This window comes from Tympanuchus pallidicinctus, unplaced genomic scaffold (assembly GCF_026119805.1).
Source record: "Tympanuchus pallidicinctus isolate F22 unplaced genomic scaffold, pur_lepc_1.0 scaffold3, whole genome shotgun sequence".
In the NCBI taxonomy this organism is placed as follows: Eukaryota; Metazoa; Chordata; class Aves; order Galliformes; family Phasianidae; genus Tympanuchus; species Tympanuchus pallidicinctus.
This window is the reverse complement of record NW_026294747.1, coordinates 96,639,205-96,658,113: the sequence shown is the minus strand read 5'-3', so window position 1 is coordinate 96,658,113 and position 18,909 is coordinate 96,639,205. Positions and strand designations below refer to the sequence as shown.

Genomic DNA, 18,909 nt, shown 5'->3' with positions numbered 1-18,909 from the left:
AAATGTAGTAGCCACCTGTAGGATTTGCTACAAAATTATGAGTTGTAGAACTGAAACATCCTGATATCATATCTGAGCAGAGTGACTGTGCTGTTGGGTATAAATGGGCTGTGTCCCAAACAATAGGTCTTCACCCTGTGCTTTTTCCAAAAGTACCAAGAATGTATGAGACCAAATAAATGTTTTGTACAACTTTATTTTATTTTTTTTTATGGCTAAGATTTGGATTTTATCACCTCAGCCTATAATGTTAAAAGCATATTTAACTTCCTGCTGTATGGTTGTGCTCATGGACAAATAGTATCCAGGGTTCTTTGCTAGCGATTGGAAGGGTCTTTAAGTCAAAAGTTCCACTGAAATAGGTCAATAGGTGCAGACTCTCTGGTTCCTGTGTCAGCTTTCCACCATGCTTTCTGTGTAATATTAAGACACTTCTGTACATTTTTATTCCAAATGAGAAATGTCATCTTCATTTCTAGTACAGTCCTGGAGGTCTGCTGCCTTTTCCTGCCTTTTCATTGAACAGCTCTATTCTGAAAGCTGTTCATGACTTTCTCAGAGGTGGTTCTGAGTAGGTCAGGTATCTTCTCTGCCTGTGTTTCTGATAAAAATATTTGACATCAGTCCCTAAGGCAGAGCCTGATCTGCAGAGGGTGCTTGGTACAGGGTGTTGAAAAAAAGAACTGACTGCAGCAAAAATCAAGTGGTCAGCACTTCCTGAGGACAGGCCCCTGAGCTCTAGCGTTTAAATACCAAATTAGAGCTTTTCTCTTGTTGTTTCCACAAAAAGGGGTCCAATTCTGAAGAAGTACAACATAGAGCTACATCAGGAGGAAGCATGGAGGCTTTGCATATGGATCCTCTTTGCTAGAGCAGGGTCTTGGTTCCAGTTAAGTACTATTTGTCTATGTCCTGAACACATTTCTTTCAATGCTTGAGCTTCCAGATCCATCAGGAGCCACTACTGCTGTATACAGAATTTCTTACTGCTGAGGATTATCTTGCTTGCATCAAAAATTGTGCTCTGTAACCTGTTGATACCGATTTCTAAATCATGTCGCTTGTTTTAACTTGTGGTAAGATCTACAGTGTCACAACATGGGACATCCCTATGAAGAATTCTAGTTGATGTAGAAGGTTTCAGGTCTTTTATAAGCAGGTAGCCTCAGTTTCCAGCTTCTCTATAGAATCATATCATAGAATCATAGAGTGGCCTGGGCTGAAAAGGACCACAACAATCATTTAATTTCAACCCCCCTGCTATGTTCAGAGTTGCCAACCACCAGATCAGGCTGCCCAGAGCCACATCCAGCCTGGCCTTGAATGGTTCCAAGGATGAGGTGTCCACAACCTCCTTGGGCAACCTGTTCCAGTGCCTCACCACCCTCTGTGTGAATAACTTACTCCTAATATCTAACCTAAACCTCCCCTAGCTCAGTTTAAAACCATTCCCGCCTCTCCTATCACCATCCACCCTTGTGAACAGTTGCATCCTCTCCTGTTTATATGCTCCCGCCAAATACCAGAAGGCCACAATGAAGTCTCCCTGGAACCTTCTCTTCTCCAAGCTACACAAGCCCTCAGCCTTTCCTCACAGGAGAGGTGTTCCAGCTCTCTGATCATCTTAGTGGCTCCCCTCTGTACCCGCTCCAAGAGCTCCATGTCCTTCCTGTGCTGGGGGCCCCAGACCTGGATGCAGTGCTGCAGATGGGGTCTCAAGAGCTGAGTAGAGGGGGAAAATCACCTCCCTCTCCCTGCTGGCCATCCCTTTTTTAATGCAGCCCAGAACACAGTTGGCCTTCCGGGCTGCAAACGCACACTGCTGGCTCATATCCAGCTTCTCGTCCACCAGGACCCCCAAGTCTTTCTCTGCAGGGCTGCTCTCAAGGAATTCTTCTCCCAGTTTGTACAAATACCTGGGATATTGCAATTTCAGCACTTCTGATTGCAAATGTAATGCTTGAGGTGTACCTCAATCAGTGTAGTAATGGTAAGGGACCACCTAGCACTTTCCTAAGCAAGCAAGAACACACAGCCCACAGTCTTTTCTATCTAATCTGGAAAAGGCAAAAATAGGGGGTACCAAAGGTAGAAGAAGGATATAAATACTATCCTCTGACACAGGTTGGGAACTTTCCCTGTAGAAGTAGGATACTGGTTAGAACTGGAGATTTTCCAAGGCCAGGGTGCCTTCTGGCTAGGCAAAATAGACACTGTCACAAAGGGCCAGGTGTTGCCATCTGCACACTGAATAGCATTTGCTATTATAAGGAGTCTCACTGAAAGCCATTTACTCATGTATCCCTATTGAAATTAGTCATTGAAATTAATCAGAATATATAGAATCAGAATAGTAGAATATGTTGAATAAGGCCATAGGATTAGTCACATAAAATTGTTGCTCTTTAAAATGAATTTAAACACAGACATATAGACCAGTGCAGTGCTGGTCCTGAGAGCTCATTATTTTGAGGGGACTTGGGATTTTTGTGTTGGGTGTTTTTTTTGTTTGTTTGTTTGGTTTTTTGCTTTTTGTTTCAGGAGGTGTGGGTGCATGAGAAAGAATTGTCAGGGGAAGAACAAGACTTATTTTTCTTCCAGTTCTAATGAGAAAAGAATTGGCTTAGAAAAGGAGAAGGTTTTCCTCTCTTAGATGTTATCTAAGATGCTGCCTTATTCCTTTAAGAGACAGAGATTTCATGTGTTATGTTACTTAGTGCCCCCCAAAAAGATGCATATCTTTTGCCTGGGGTGAGCAACTCTTGAGATTTCTGAAGTCAGGTTAGTACATTAACACCTTAGATTTAGGTAGCACACGGCTACAAGCAAATGTCTTTGGATGATAGAAGCAAATCAGACACTGCTTTTGTATGTCACAGGAGATTATTCTATTTTAGTGTTATGCCCTTTGGCTTTACAAATGCACCTGTAGTGCTCTTGCTGTTATTGCAAAGAATCTTGGTAGAATTAATTTACTGTAGTTGTTTTGTCTATGAATAGCAAATATTAGACCAGACTCAAACAGCTCTTCATAGCTTACATGTACTGTTGCAGCAGCAGTTCATGGATAGGAGAGGCTTCTGTTCTTTAATGCCAGCACTGAATTCACCAATGTGCTTTTTCATTCATAACAGACAATTTATGGAAAGAGGAACTGATGTCTATATCTGGTCATATGGAAGATGAATTGTAGGAAGTCTGAAGATCGATCAAATTTCAGCTACGTGAATCTGAAAAACAAACAAAACAAACACCAAACAGCTGATCTGATTTCATGTCTCTGATGTATTATTTCTGTTAGAATAAACATCTCAGAAAGCTCATGGTGCTTCCATGGCATTGCTATCTCACTGTGACGAGCTATTAACCATTATCTGGTGTTTCAGGAACGGAAACATTGGTCAATCAAGTACTATGGCAAATAATTGTCACTCTTCCAATTGTCACTTGGAAGAGGGAGATACATATATTTGAACTCCAAAAAAACTTCCAATTTTAGGAATAACTCATATCTCCTTTTTATTATCTACAGAATGGATTTCTAAACATTTTTTCCTTAGTTTTGACAGTTTTTAATTATTATTTTTTATACGGCATTAATGATGGTATCATGCATCCTGATTTTAGCTGCAGTATGCTGTAACACACCCTGTGGCTGTTGCAGTCCAATTCTGCTTCACAGGAACAACAGGAAGGATAACATAACTGCAAATTAAGAAAGAATAGAAAATAGAAAGGCTGAGACCTATGATTACAGTAGTTGGCCTTCTAATAATCTCACCATTACAGAAAAGCAAGTCAATCATGAATTTATTAGATGTTCTGTGATCTGGCAAACTTCAATCAATGTCAGCTGCTTAGGTTGTAGGTTTTTGGCTTTTTTTTTTTTTTTTAATCTGAGTCTTCTTGGAGCATTAAATAGAACAGCATTATTTAAGCCAGATTTTTTTAATGGTGTAGTTAGTGGAAAGAGTAGGTAGAAAAACAAAAAGTGGAAATAAAAGAAAGGTATTCAGAGCAGGAAAATACTAGGAAGTTTTGTACTATACTGGTGCTAGTATTTGGGTAGAGTTGGTAGGGAAGCAGCCTGAAGAGCTGCTTTGGTTTGTCTCATCATCTCTCAGGATAAGTAATGTTATGGATTCTGTTGTGTCAAGGTAGATCACAGGAATGTGGCATTAGGCCAAGAATCCATCTTGTCCAGCACGTTATCTCTCAAGCAGCTAATGGCAGAGTATAGGCTAGTTTATAGATTGATATTTCTCCTGAGAGTTTCCAGCAATCAGCTTTAGGATTTCTCCAGCTGTTACTGAACTGTTGTGCTTAACGCTTCCTTGATGTGGTTTAATCCCATAAGTGAAACTCATTTCCCATAGGAGCCCCTTTAAGTTCTGCAGCACATTGTTGCACTAGTTTGGTTGCAGATGCCCCACGAGGGATGGCTGGAACTGTGCTCTTGAGATTTATTGTTTTCAAGCCATTTTTATTAACCATCGGTGACAAATGAGAAGTGCAAGAAGAGTTTTGCTTATTGTCTTATCACTTGTTTATACCAGGAGTGGCCTCATACGTAACTGATAAATATGATTTTGATACACAGATTTTTTTTTCCACATTCCATACTCTTTGCTAAATAGCCTTCCTGTGCACCATGTACTTGAGTCATCTCAGAGTGTATTTGCAGGTAACAGGCTTCTCTTTGTTCCTTGAGCTGCATACCTCAGGTACTTTGGTGCACTGGGACAGGACATAGCAACTCACATTTTTATATTTTACATCCATTATTGTTAACACAATTCAAAATTTTAAGTGGGGAGCCTAAAGTCAGGTAAATCAGGCAGGTATCTGGTGTTAGTGATGGCCTGTGGTATACGGCTATACTACGGATACAGTCCACGATTTCTACTTCTGTCTAAATTAATGGGAATTGCAAATGCTGTGATTCTGAAGACAAGGCATTCATGGGGAAAGCAGAAATGCACCTGAAGGCTGACAGGTGGACAGACACATAGATAAGGTTTTAATGCCCTTCAGATTAAAATCAGTAGTCTTATGAATAGTCAGGAGGTTTTTGTTTGCCACTATAACCAAAATATTCATATTCCTACAAGCACTGACTGTCTTTTTGTTTGTTTGTTTGTTTTTTCCTTTAATCAGCATGAACTCCAGAGGATGTATCTGTTTGTTTATTTATTAAAAAAGTTGCGATAGCCTCCCTGATTTCAGCTCCCTGGGCATGCACGCAGGTAAACCACAACTGTCAAATGTTATCCAAGTTTCTAACAGGAACGAACTCTGCAATGCATATTTTACCTCGGAGCAATTCAGCTGTGCAAGGTGTACCAGCACAACGCGTCAGCACAGACTGCTGCGCTCGCTGGATGAGAAGATGAAGACTCCCAAAGCCCGGCTCTGCAGGAGAACAGCGCGGAAGCGCTTCCCTGATGCGTGTGGCTGCAGTGCCCTCTTGTGCGAGTGAGCGCTGATGAGCAGAGGCTGATTGGAAAGGCTTCTAAAGCTCCGCACCTGGCTGCCAACGAAGGAGGGAAACCGCAGTCAAAATCCCCTTCCTGCAGTGGCTGTTTGAGGCTGTGTTTTAGTCACCGATATGTTGGGATGTGGAGTTGTTTTGTTCGGTTTCTGTGATGTGATATGATATGATATAAAGACAACCCTCGGGCTTTTACAGCTTAAGATGTGCTTTGCATTCTGCAAGTATTTTGGCATCAGCTGGGAAATGAACACTTACTATTTCTGTTGTGGTGGTGACCATGAGAACTGCTATGGACAGGTGCTCCCGGCTGTGGTCAGTGCTGTCTCTGAGGTATGGCCCTTGCTGTGCTGTGAAGCTTTAATCGTGCAGCAAAAAATAAATAGCCAAATCAGGTTGATATTTTGCATGAATGAGAAGGCAGATTTCCTCCTCCCTCTACCCCAATTTGTCAGCTGCACTTCATCTGTTTCTGAAATTAAATTAGTTAAATTAATATGTCTTGATCAGTCAAAAAGAAGAAAACTTCCAGGGGAAAAAAAAAAGGGCACAGTGATCAGAACTAAGTGAGCAGGACAGACCCAGGAGGGTTTTGACACATTATCATTTGAAAATGGCAAAGCGAAAATCTGCTGTGACTGCAGTGTTTCCAGACTGCTATAAGCCCTGAAAAATACCTGCTTGTGCAAATAAGTTCAACCGTGACATAGAAAATTCAGGGGGGATCTGTGCCAGATCCTTTGATCCTTTGATCAAATGAATGTTGATTATCTAAAATTATAGCCATCCTTTTGTGGATATAATTCATGACAAAACTGTTGGGAGCATTAGTGGCAGGGGAGCAAACTGTTACTTTATGACCAAAGCAAGTATGAAAGCGAGAATGTCATAACATTAACAAAAAGAAAAATCCAAACTTAGTTCTTCCTTGATACACACCATTTAACTGTATAAACCTAAAGAGAAAATCAAAATAGACTAGGAGAAGAAAAGGGTGGCACTCAAAGGACTTGGCATGGGTTTTTTAGCCTTAAGTACTTCAATTTCCATTGAAATCCAGATAAAAATTGCAGCATCTCTGCAGACAATGAAAAGGCAAACTGTTTTAGTTTTTTTTCTACCATGCTTTTCTGTAATCAGCATGAAGGTTTAGAAGCTTACTTTGCCTCATTTTAAACATTATATTCTAAATATTTTCTTCAGATGTTATAAACTGTGCTGCGCTTCCCTGACTCTGCTTGCCTGTCAGTCTGCAGAGGGGAGGTTGGAGAGAGAGAGATGCAAAGATGAGGTAAGAGTTGCTAAGTTGAAATGCAAAGTAGGCTGAGCTGTGCAGAAAGGAAGAGCTGAACAGGGCAAAGGAGGAAGGGGATGGTATCCTGATTAGCAAATAGATGCGGTATGCCAGAAGATGTGCATGAAGGTACCTGGGAGTAGAGCTTGATCATCACTATGCTGTCATCCTGCTCCCATTCTTCACATCTGTTGGCTTGCCCTAGCGCATTCTCCAGTCTGTTCTTCCTGCTTCTTGTTGGTCCTTACATGGCCTAAGGCTTCCAACTGCAAGAGCCGTCACCAGCCCATAAGTGAGGGCATTTTGAGATCCAGCTGGATTGGTATCTTCTCAACTTTCTGAAGCAAATTGTGTTCATAAGCTAGGGCCCCATAACTGAAAGGAACTGTGTGTACCATAAAACTCATTTATTTCCTGCTTTATTTGGGCTTAACACAATTTGGCTTTGTTTATGACTCAAATTCATGGCATTAACCTAGTCAAGGCAAATTTGTGTTATTTAAGATTATTAAATTAGACTTTTTTTATCTGAGGATCCTATTAACTAAATGTCAGTTTCATTGTTGAAGAATACAAGAATGTAAAAATGCATTTGTTACACTTACTGGATTCTATTTCTTCCACCCTAAGTACACTGATTATATATACACAGGATATTGGCAAAGCCTCTGCCTGCTGGGATGGAGATGGAGGCTGTCCAGCAGAAGTGGTCCTCCCCTTTGGTTCCCTCCTAGTGCTAGCGTTCTGCCAGCAAAGGCAGCCTAGTGGGAGGCAGAAGCCAACACACACTGACTTCCCCCACCTTGCTCAGCCAGATGTCAGAAGTGGAGCAGGATATAAAATTAGGGACATGAGTTGCAAATGGCCAAGCTGTAACACACCGCAGCTGCTTTCCTCTTAGCTTCAAGAAGGCTACTAAGATGGAGAAGGTTCTAGAGAGAAAGACACATGAAAAACAGCTGAGGTCCCTTGGTTTGTTCAGCTCAGAGCAGAGGAGCTGAGGAGAGGTCTCATGGCTGCTGCAGCTCTTCAGGAGGGGAGCGGAGGGGCAGCACGGAGCTCTACTCTCTGTGACAGCAACAGGGCCCTAGGGAATGGCAGGGAGCTGTGACAGGGGAGAGTCAGGCTGGGTGTTAGGGAAAGGTTCTTCACCAGAAGGTGATGGGCATGGAACAGGCTCCCCACGGCAGTGGCCATGGCCCCAAATTGGCAGAATTCAAGAAGCATTTGGACACCGCTCTCAGATGTATGGTCTGGTTTTTGGGTGGTCCTGTTTAGAGCCAGGGGTTGGACTCAGTGATCCTTATAGATCCCTTCTAACTCAGGACATTCTGTGATTCTACGATTCAGGCCTTTCTGTCCTCTGTTTCCATGTGGGGGTGCCCTGGCCCTGCCACATTCTCTCTTGTGGTGGAGAGGATGGGGTGGCTGCCTGGACCCCCCAGAGCATCTCCCCACAGCCAGGAGCATGGGTTGGAGCTGTCTGCCTGCCAACAAACAGAAGAGCAGGAGAAGTATGGCACCTGCAGCGCTGATGGGCTTGCTGAAGGTGAATGAGGGTCTGGAGGAGCAGCTGACCCAAACTGACCAGATGCATATTCCATACCAAGTAACATCCTGCTTCACAATATAAACAATATAAAAAGCAAGGGAAGTGTAGGTGTAAAATTTTGCCAAGGCTGCTGCTGTTTTATGACTAGCTGGACCATGGCCTGCTTGTGGTAAGCAAGTGCTTGTTTTATCACTAGTTTTTCTTTGTTTTGTTTTAACTTTCCCCACCTCTTTTATGTATTAAATTGTCTTAATCTCAACATTTTTCTCACTTTTGCCCTTCCGGTCCTCTCACTAACCCTGCTGGTGGAGAGTTAGCAAGCATCTGTATTGTGCTCAGCTGGTTACGAGAGTCAAACTGCAACACCTTTCAAGAAAGAAGGCTAACAATATCCCGGGGTCATCAGTGCTTACATGAACATTGATTCTCAGCTGCTATTGAAATCAGAGCACAGCTGAGCACAGCAGCTGGAAGGCTTTGATTTTCACAAAGGCGAAATGATCAGCTAGGTTGTTCATTTTGTTCTTTGTGATAGACATCAGCTTCAGTTGGCACAGGACGGACATCAGCAGCATCCAAGGCCCCCTGGCTCACAAAGGAGTAAAATACAGATCTACAGATCTGTTGCTCCCAGAAAGGTGATGGCTCTATACTTTACTGAGCTGCCAGGGGTGCTGTGGACTGAACTGTCTTGCAGCTCTGTGCAGCCTGTAGATCTCCAGAGGAGGCCAGCCTCTGTCTGTGAGGAAGGCTAGTGCCAGAATGTGTAAAAGCATGGCTAAATAGTGGCACAGCTGCAAGTGCTTCCCGGAGAAGAGAGCTAGCTGTACTGAGAGAGTTTGCAGAGGCTAAATATTCTGTGAAATTCGGAGGCTTGCTTGATCTCGTTAGTCCCACCTACCCTATAGGAGTACCATGCTGGGGGGAACAAATCTACAAGAAAATATCTCTATACGTTGTTGAAGACATGTTTGCAGATTTTGAGAAATGCATAGTGATAACCTTACATTTTGCTGCTAGGTTCTTTCAACTCTACCCTTTGAAGGAACACCTGGAAACAATTATTTACTGGCAAAAAGTCCCGGAAGGATCAGGAGCCACAATGGAAGTTAGCCTAGAGTTCATCTCTTGGCACAAATGTCTTTTTGAGCTCATGCCATTAATAACTTCTGCTAGCAACATGCCCAAATTGAAATCTTTTACGGGGCAAGTTGCACTACCTATAGTTATAAATTTTTATTATTATTCTATCATTAATAATTTTAAGTAGGTACTATATGTTAGCTCTAAGGTGAGGGCAGATGGCTTCTGGAAGAAGGGTTTTGTTTTTGTTTTTTTTTTTTTTCGTAGTAAGCAAGCAGTATCTGCAAATTGTGTATATACAGAATGGTCACCATTTGCAACATTGCTTAACTTCAAAATGTCACAGGGCAAAGACTGGTCACTCTCTTTTGTTTGGACTTTCATTTGAAGAAGATCGTGTTTTAGCAAGGTTATTCTATTCACATGACAAGTGAGAGTTTTGTGGTAGGCTTAAGGGAGTTTAGTTAATACACGTTGATGTCTGTTTATGTGGATACAGGACACATGCATACAGCTAGTGGTGACATACATGGAGAAAGGAAGTCACAGATAGTTTTATCAGGCCAGTGTTTCCTGCAGATTCTCGACTGTACCAGCATTTGCATTTTTACATTTCAGGCTTGGGTCTATGCAGGATCAATCATGTTCCTTTGGTAAATATTTGGGCATCATTCATTGAGTTATTCAGAATATGAAAAAGAGGTTCACTGATATTAAAAGAAAGAGAACATATGAAGTCAAGAAGCAGTGCTTGTGTATAGCAAAGCCGCAAAAATATCAAAGACAACTTCTTCAAAACGGGATTCTTGATTGTATTTACTATTTTCTCGTTTTGCCAGCAGAGGGCAGGTTTGTGTTATGAAATCTCTTCACTCATTTTGTCACGTACGAACATAGTAAAAAAGTCTCTTCTGGTGGTTGATCCCCTTGAAAATTTTATCATATATATACTTATTAGTACAGAATAATAAAAACCAGATGTAATCCTGCAGGTATCCTTGAATCCTTGCAGTAATCCTCGAAGCTTACTAAAAATCTAGCTCTAAAATATGTTCTTGTTTTCTAAAATTGTGAAATCATCACGGATTCGTTTATCCTAATGCATCTCTTCCCTGCTTCTGTCATATTAAAATATCTAAGATGTTTTCAGCATCAGATCCTTGTGAAGACAACCAAGCAATGCACTCACTGTTTCTGTGACCTGAAAGGTGGTGTTCTATTAATGTTGTTATATATCTATTAATATTCTACATATTCTGTTAAATTAAGTTTCACCAGTAAAAAGCAAATATAATAAAGACCCTTAGGCTAAAGATGTTTTAAAAATCATATACATATAATCCTGGCATGCAAAACACTAAGGGAAAAAACAAGTTGTTACATCATGGTAACAAGTCCCAGCAGGGTTAACTGCATGCCAATGTTTGTATAATTCTTCTCAATGCCATTTTGGTTTCAAAGTGACATGTTGTGGCATTACCAGAACGGGACGTTCTGAAGCAAAGCAAGGCAATTGCTTTTCTAACTCATGTGTCATCCCCAGGAGTCATGATCTTTCTGCTGCAACTATTTCACGTTGTGTTGCTTATGCATGCATCAACAGGACACTTCAAACTCAAAGGATGCAGTAGTTTATGTGCCTGGTTTTTGCATCACATCTCTTCTGCATTTGTCAAACATGTGGTTTTCAGTCTTGGATTTTATGTTTGTTTCACTTGTGATTTTGCATCTGGTGCCCTCAAATGACATAGTGCTGAAAATACAGATTTTTGCAGGCATTTATACCTCTTGGCTGCCGTTACTGTTCTTTACACTTCACACACTAGCGCTCTTGCTGGTTTAGATTTGCATTGCTTTCTATGCAATATGTTTTAGTTTTCCATAATTTTTGACAAGGAAGGACTAACACAGTAGTACTGTGCTTAAATCAGTGTAATCTGACATTTGAACAGGCAACATGGAATGTGACAAGTATAGACCACTGCCAACAAGCCGTGCAGCACTCTGTAAGGAGCTTTTACCTAGCAGCGTTATCCCGGATAGGATAGTTATCAAACTGGCTCTGTAGTTTCACATCATCTCTTCCTAAGGGAATGACAGAACTTGGCTTTGCATTTGGACATTAGCTCTCACTCCCTCCAAGTCAGTCTTATTATGAAGTTTACTGTCTGGATGATTCAGTAGTATCTAAGGAGAGAGCGAACTTCATCAAGTCAGGAAGCATAGCCCCCAGTTAGCTGATGAAATGTTAACAAAGACTATAAATAGCCTCCAGCATATAACTGGCGTGGCCAATATTGAACCCAGGTCTCCAGAGGTGGAAGACTAGAAAAACCAGCCCCGGGGACAAATACCTTTTCTAACTCCCATCACATTTCTAATAGTTACTAGGGCAGAATAATGTTTCATGACCTTTGGGTTGTCCCATTACCACAACATAATCTAGCTTTGCAAGCTTTGCAAAGGTCACTGTAAAAATAAAAATATTTCCTGCTGTGATCCATACCCTCAAACTCAAAGAAAAGGAAATATCTTAATAAATGTAGTGACATTTGCACTATAGGGCACAGTGCAAAGATCATGAACCATTATTCTGCACTAGTAATAATGTCACAATTTTATTCTTGCCCAGTGGTTGCTGTATGACATTTGTGCTCACAGGGAAACTCCTGTGAATATCAGTAACTTAAAATATATTGCCTCAGGGGCCCGTTGATCTGCCATTGAAGTCGATAGAAGCTTTGCCATTTGTTTAACAGTAAGCGGGAAAAGGATTGACCTGCATATCTCACAATCAAAATTGATATAATTTTAAACAATTCTTTTTCTTTTACTTCACTAAAAAGAGGGTAGTTTTCAATGGTTTTACATCCATATGGAAGCCAGTCATGAGTGGTGTCTCTCAGTAGTCTGTCTTGGGACCAGTACCCTTCAACTTTATGAACACCACAGACAGTGGCACTGAAAGTACCCTTAGCAAGTTTGCTGATGACACCAAACTGAGTGGTGCAGTTGACAAAATAGAAGGAAGGGATGCAGTGCAAAGGGGTCTGGACAGGCTTGAAAAGTGGGTGCACTAGAAACTAATGAGGCATAACATGGTCAAGTGCATAGTGTTGCACTTGGGTTGGGACAATCCCAAATATGAGTATAAACTGGGAGAAGAACCCCTGAGAGCAGTCTTGTGGAGATGGATTTGGAGTTCTGATAGCTGAAAGGCTGAGCATGAGCCAGCAGCATGCGCTTTGCAGCCCAAAAGGCCAACTGTATCTTGGGAGTGGGAGGTGATTGCCTCCTTCTACTCTGCCCTCATGAGGCCCCATCTGAAGTATGGCCTCCAGGCCTGGGACCTCCAGTACAGGAAAGATGTGGAGCTGTTGGTGTGGGACCAGAAGATGATTAGAGGGCTGGAGATCCTCTGCTATGGAGAAAGATTGATCACAAGTGAGAAAGTGGGGTTTGTTTAGCTTAAAGAAGAGAAATCTCAGGGAAGACCTCATTTCAGCCTTCCAATACTTGAAGGGAGCATATAAGCAGAAAGAAATTATTTAATCAGAGGGTGATGAGGTGTTGGAACATGTTGCCTAGAGAAACAGTGGGTGCCCCATCCCTGGAAGTGTCCCCTGGCTGGGATCCTGGGAGTCTGATCTAGTGAGTGGCAGCCCTGCCCATGGCAGTGGGGTTGGAACTCAATCTTCAAGATCCCTTCCAACCCATGCCATCCTATGGCTCTGTGACTGACTCTATGAAAAAGCACCTGTTTATTAGACCCTCTATGACACACATATTTTAAAAGAACACAACTCATTATGCCCATGAGAGCTGCTGTGGTTATATTTGCTAAGGACAGATTATATGATGAGACTTTCTGAAAAAAAAAAAAAAGGAAGACAGATGTTACCTAATATTTCTTCACTGTGTTCTTATGTGATGGGTGAATAACTGTTCCCTCTATTTCTCAAACAGCGACATAGACTAGTTCAGAAATTTCTGGTTGAGATGGGGTGATACAGCAGAATCTATAGAATTTTTAATGATAGTAGTAACAATAAAGATTTGAGCTTCAGAAGTGTGGCAGTTCTTGGCTTTGTCTGACAGACTCTGCTCTTATGCTAGTTATTTGCAAATGTCCTCGAGCAGATATTTTTTAAGATAAATTATGTCAGCCTTGGTCAATCTCCATGAGATTATCACTGAGTTCTTGGAAAGGTAGGTGGAGGGCTTGTATGCAATTGAAATCCATGTTGGTATTGGCCCCCATCTAGAAACACACCTTAGGTGTAATGTAACTCTGACAATATTTACCAATCTGAGAAGAACCCCACCCCTCCTACTATGTTAAAGAGAAGCCTATCTGAAGTAAAGGAAGTATTTCCAAGTTCAGTTAATAGTAGGATCATTTTATTAATTGTTTTGGATTACACAGTGCTTGCCTCTGTTCTGGCGTCACTGTGTGGGAGATAAATGTTTTTTTTTTTCCTTCCATGGCCTCAGTATTTGTCTGCAGCAGAACAAAATGCAATGCCAGTTCTCAGGGAAGTACATGGCTGTTATTTCTTAACAGATTCTGGTGGCTAAAATTATCTTCAGCTGCAGGGGATGCTTCATGTTTACAATTTGAGGAAGAAGGCAGCAATTGGATCGTTCTGCATGCCTCCTCCTAATCACTCCCCTGCTACAGCTGGGTTTGTGGTGTGAGAAGTCTTCTGGTGCAGTGGCATGTCGGTAGGAGAGTGTCCCATGGAGATCAGCTACACCTAGGAGTCGAGCTTCAGTGAACTCAGCAGGTGGGATCTGATGTCAAAATTGCTGCAGTCTCTTTGAGACCCAGTGAGCCATCCTCAGCTGTCATGTCAGCCTGGTGCTCTCTGTTTGAAAGTGAAGTTCAGCCCCATCTGTGAATAAACAAAAGCTGGGAACCACTCCTACGAATCAATGCATCCAGTGCATGAGACTGAGCAAGTTCAGTAGCTCAAGGAAAGACATGCTCTAGTTCTCAAAAGGGCTAGAGCTAAACAGCACAGCCTGACCCTGTATTTGTTTTTCTTCTCCTTGTCCCAGCCAGGAGCACAGACAGGCTTGCACAGTCTGTAAGCAGCTGAGTACAATTTTTCCTGTGGGTGGTAGTATTTAGAAAGTGTCCCGCCTTGCCTGCTTTTTTCAGATTGCTATCACCCTCCCGTGATGGGATTATGAGCTTGGCTTTTCAGAGGCACTGCCTGCTCCAGCTGGCTCAAACAGGGAGCAGTGGTGAGAAAACAGGATGGGGGGTGACTATAGCTATGCTCACAGTCTTCATCTGGGGGAGGGGAGTGAGGGTAAGGTATGAAGACAGCATAAAAAAAGTCGTAATTCTCACCCCCAGTGAAATTCCTTTAAATAAGTGAAGGAAATGACCAGGGAGCAGACAAGTCATGCTTTTGTGACTCATTGTCTTGTTTACAGCCAGTACCCTTTCAGTTTCCTCACTGCCTGCTGTCCCTATCTCTTTCTGCAGAAAACTATCATAAGAATTGACCTCTTTAAAAGTGTCATTAAGGAATTAGCATTGCAACACGTGAAGTTTGAAAATATACTAAAATCGCGCAGAGAATTATCTTTATTTTTTGAAAAATAAAAACATCAGTGAAGTTAGTTGGGACCTGGATGATTGAGATGCTTTCATGAGTGCTTTTGTTCTTTAAGATTTTGCCCCCTTTCCTCGAATGGTTCTAATCACAGGATGCCTATAGAGGGGGGTAAAGTACAGTCTGATCCCACAGCGCATGGCTAGCTGGCTTGCTTCTCTTCCCAGCTTCTAAAGAAGGAAGACCTGCAGAGGAGAAATGTTCTGAATGACAGTGGGATCCTTAGAAGAGCAAGTACATCTGGACAAATGGCCCCTGAGGTACTATGCTGCCTTCGTTTTGGTGTGTTTTCTTCAGAACCTCCTAACTAACTTTGTTAGTAGCATGCTGTTAGGGAGTTCTGAGTATACTGGCTTCAAAATTTATTCCAGACAGTAGAGCCTGGAGGTGAAAGGCTGTGTAACTTCGTAGCACCCTCGTGAAAAATGTTGTTAAAACTGATTCTGCCATGGGTACTTTTGAAAGCTTGACTTAGCATGTCTTCAGTTACAGCCATGAATACCTTCAGCTCTGGGGCCAGAGTTTTAAGGATCAGCTTAGTCAGCAAGGGAAAGTCAGTCTTCTAATTTGATAGCCTTTAATTATATACGTATACATATACAAACACGTAGATTATCTGCTACCTCCTACTGCAGAAGTCTCACTGAAATTAATGGGTTATTCAGAGAGTAAACTATGAGTAATAATGAATAATGTTAATACTCAGCATGACTAATGGTGGTAGGAGGGAGAGTCTTAATGGCTTAGACAGGAGGGTCTGCTGGGAGCCAGCATCTGATTTGCATGAACGATGACTTTTCAGAGTGGTGGTGTTCACTTGTTATTAATCATTAAGTAGCAGCACCCATCTTATCAAAGACTTCTTGATCTCTGCCTTTGTGCCTTTCACAAGGCGTCATTTACATGCGTGGCAGAAAATGAGTCATGTACAGGCAGTTGGTCTCCTGATCCCTTTTCTGTTTAGTTTAGCGTGGTCTGCATCTTTACCGCAACGTTTTATTTAGTCATAATCTTTCAAAAAGCCTGTGGCAAAGCCCCTCACAAGAGGCTTTTTTCATTCAGTGTAGAAGAAAGCATGAGATGAGGAACTGATTAAGCAATAAGAAGAAAGCTGAATGAGATCATGTTTCAAAACTGCTAACGGTTCCTTGTACAGTGCTGTACAGTTAATCTGAGTCTAAGCCATATTGTAACATATTGGTGTGCGTGGAGGACTTAAAAAACTGATGTACAATTAGTAACATCCAAGAAGAACAGAAATTTTAGAAGAAGAATAAGACATGGATTTATTCGCCCTGATATGAGCTGTTGGACAGCCAGCTCTCCATGGATATTACTAAGTTTAAGTCACTGAAACAAACTGGTAATGGAGTAGGGAGTGCTACTATTGAGTGATTGACAGTAAAATGAAATCTGCTGACCTTCTGTGTTTCTGTAAGTGCAGTTTTTTTGTTTGTTTGTTTTGTTTTGTTTTGGAGAGACCTGAAGTGTAAATTCTGTTGGGATGAGGAATGAGGGAATCAATATTCCTTTTACAGTACAAAGAAACCTTAACTCTTTTAAAATGAATTCTAAAGAGATCACAGAATCACCTGGGTTGGAAGGGACCTCAAGGATCATGTAGTTCCAACCCCCCTGCCTAGCAGGGCCACCAAACATACACATTCAGATCAGGTTGCCCAGGACCCCGTCCAACCTGGCCTTGAACACGTCCAAGGACGGGGCATCCACAACCTCCCTGGGCAGCCCATTCCAGGGCCTAACCACTCTCCTTGTAAAGAAATGTGTCCTTGTAAAGAGATGTGTCCCCAAATTCAATTCAGTTCCCTTCTAGACCTTATTTCTAGTTCTTGTCACTACCTCTCCATCTATGGCAGCCTTTAGTTTTCTCCTGATGGGTTTTTCAGTAGAGTATTATGCTGCTAATACAGGAATGTGGGAAACACTAAGAATTTAATACTCTGTAGAGGTCCTTTGGTGGATGGACCTTAGGAAAATGAGGTCAGGAGGTCTGGGAAAGAGGCAAGGCTGTATATTTCAAGGATTTGTCCTGACATGCCATTTGGATTCTAATACGCCACCTAATATTGACAGCAGTAACAAGTCAAACCAAACAGATTGTGGATATGGAAAAACAGGTCATTTCAGGCTGTCTAAATTGCAAGTGTTGTCTCAATGATTTATGATGAGACAGAGCAATGTTTAATAGTCTAATGTATTAAATGTCCCTACTGGGTAAGAAAAAATACATGGGTCAAGGTATGAAAAGGACTAACTCCATCAGAGAATCTCTGTTGGATTCTATTACTGTGTAATTAAAGCTCACATCAGAGTAGATTCTCTGTTACGGCCACATCAAAAGCTAAGGTCAAAATTTTATCAGCAGTTTTGCAATGTGAATAAACACTTACCAGAGTCTTTCTTGCAGTCACTCAATCCATTCTTATTCTGCTTTTATATTTTATGTGAATTCAAGTTTTCAGATGATGTAGGCTAATATAAAATAATACTTGTGCTGTTCATCCAAAAGGAGATGGAAGCTAGAAACTGGATCATAAGTAGCTTCTCAGGGATGTAATTTTAAAAGAATTCTTGCTTGTGCTCTTCTTATTGTGGCATTGGCCTAAAGTGGATCAGGTTAAATTCGGTTGTCAGAGACCTGTCTGTCTGGTGACCACAATATTGTCTGTTGTCTGGAGGGTAGCTAAAGAGTAACTGTTAAGGTGGTGTGGATTGCAGTATTGAGTTAGTTACCTCAACATGCTTCTTGCATGAATTTAACAAGTGTGGCTACTCCTTTTCTGTTTGACAGAGTAGATGAATAGGCTACCAAGCAAGATACATTCTTCTCAGAAGAAAATGGAGCAAGTTGCCTGTTATGGCAGCCAATGTCAGGCAGAGAGATGTTGCAAAACTGATGAATAATCTGGATTGATGGAACATTTATTCCTAGGCATGCATGAATGGAAACCTTTTTTTTTTTCTCTTCTTTTTTTCTAAGAGCTAGCTAACAACAAGCTTGCTAGGACAACAAGAATGTTCTTGTTGACTTAACTGAAAATTGCATTGTGTCTCTGGTATTAATAATGCATGATATAAATATGTAACATCTCAAAAAGTCAGCAGTTCTATTGGGTGTTTGCATGTGTGAGCAAGCTCAGTAGTGCATCAAAACTGCATCCAGATCTCTGGAATCCAAACTCTTTATAGGCAGTGTCTTGTATGGCAGAGATTCACTATGAACACTCACTGATATTACCATTGGTACAGTGAATGAATACTAAATATGCTGTGATGTTCAAGAACAGTATTGTTTACTTACGGCAGGTTACAGTTGGGTGTTTCTTCTGGAATCTTCTCTGAGCTTTAGAGCAAAGCCTGTGTGTGTGTTTATTTCTATACCATCTACTTGTCAGTCAGTGGCAAACTGAATTATCTTTAAACAAATTTGGAACATCAATATGTTGAAGGGAGGGAAGATGTTCATTTTTTAATCTTACATTGTTTACCTTCTTTTATCTTGCTAAACAATTGAAATGGAATCAGTAATCTCTATTGCAAAAGAAAAATGTGCAATTAACTTTCATATATGTTAACTGTTAACTGCATCCTTCCCCCTTGTGATGGGGATCCCTCTGTGTGATACAGATTTGTTGATACTTGCTAGCCTCTAAATGAAGCAGAAGAGAGCAATACTGCAAGTAAGAAAGACTACTGATACCTTTGGAATTATACATCCGCTGCACTGGGAACAGTGAAGAAATCTTTCTCACAGTGTATCCTTCTTCATCTTTTGGAAGGAACAAGCTGCTTTCAGCCTGCTTGAGTCACCATTGAAGTCTTGAATAAGAAGCTGCTAGGA

The 18,909-nt window shown here is 41.4% G+C and overlaps 1 long non-coding RNA gene across 1 annotated transcript in view; it reads left to right on the top strand.

Annotated features, from left to right (window-relative positions):
* Window positions 1-15,199: 15,199 nt before the first annotated feature.
* LOC128085194 (uncharacterized) overlaps window positions 15,200-18,909 on the top strand; it is a 41,283-nt gene continuing 37,573 nt past the window's right edge. The window contains exon 1 of the long non-coding RNA XR_008208831.1: window positions 15,200-15,307. This is a non-coding gene — a long non-coding RNA (uncharacterized LOC128085194). The remainder of the gene's footprint in view (window positions 15,308-18,909) is intronic.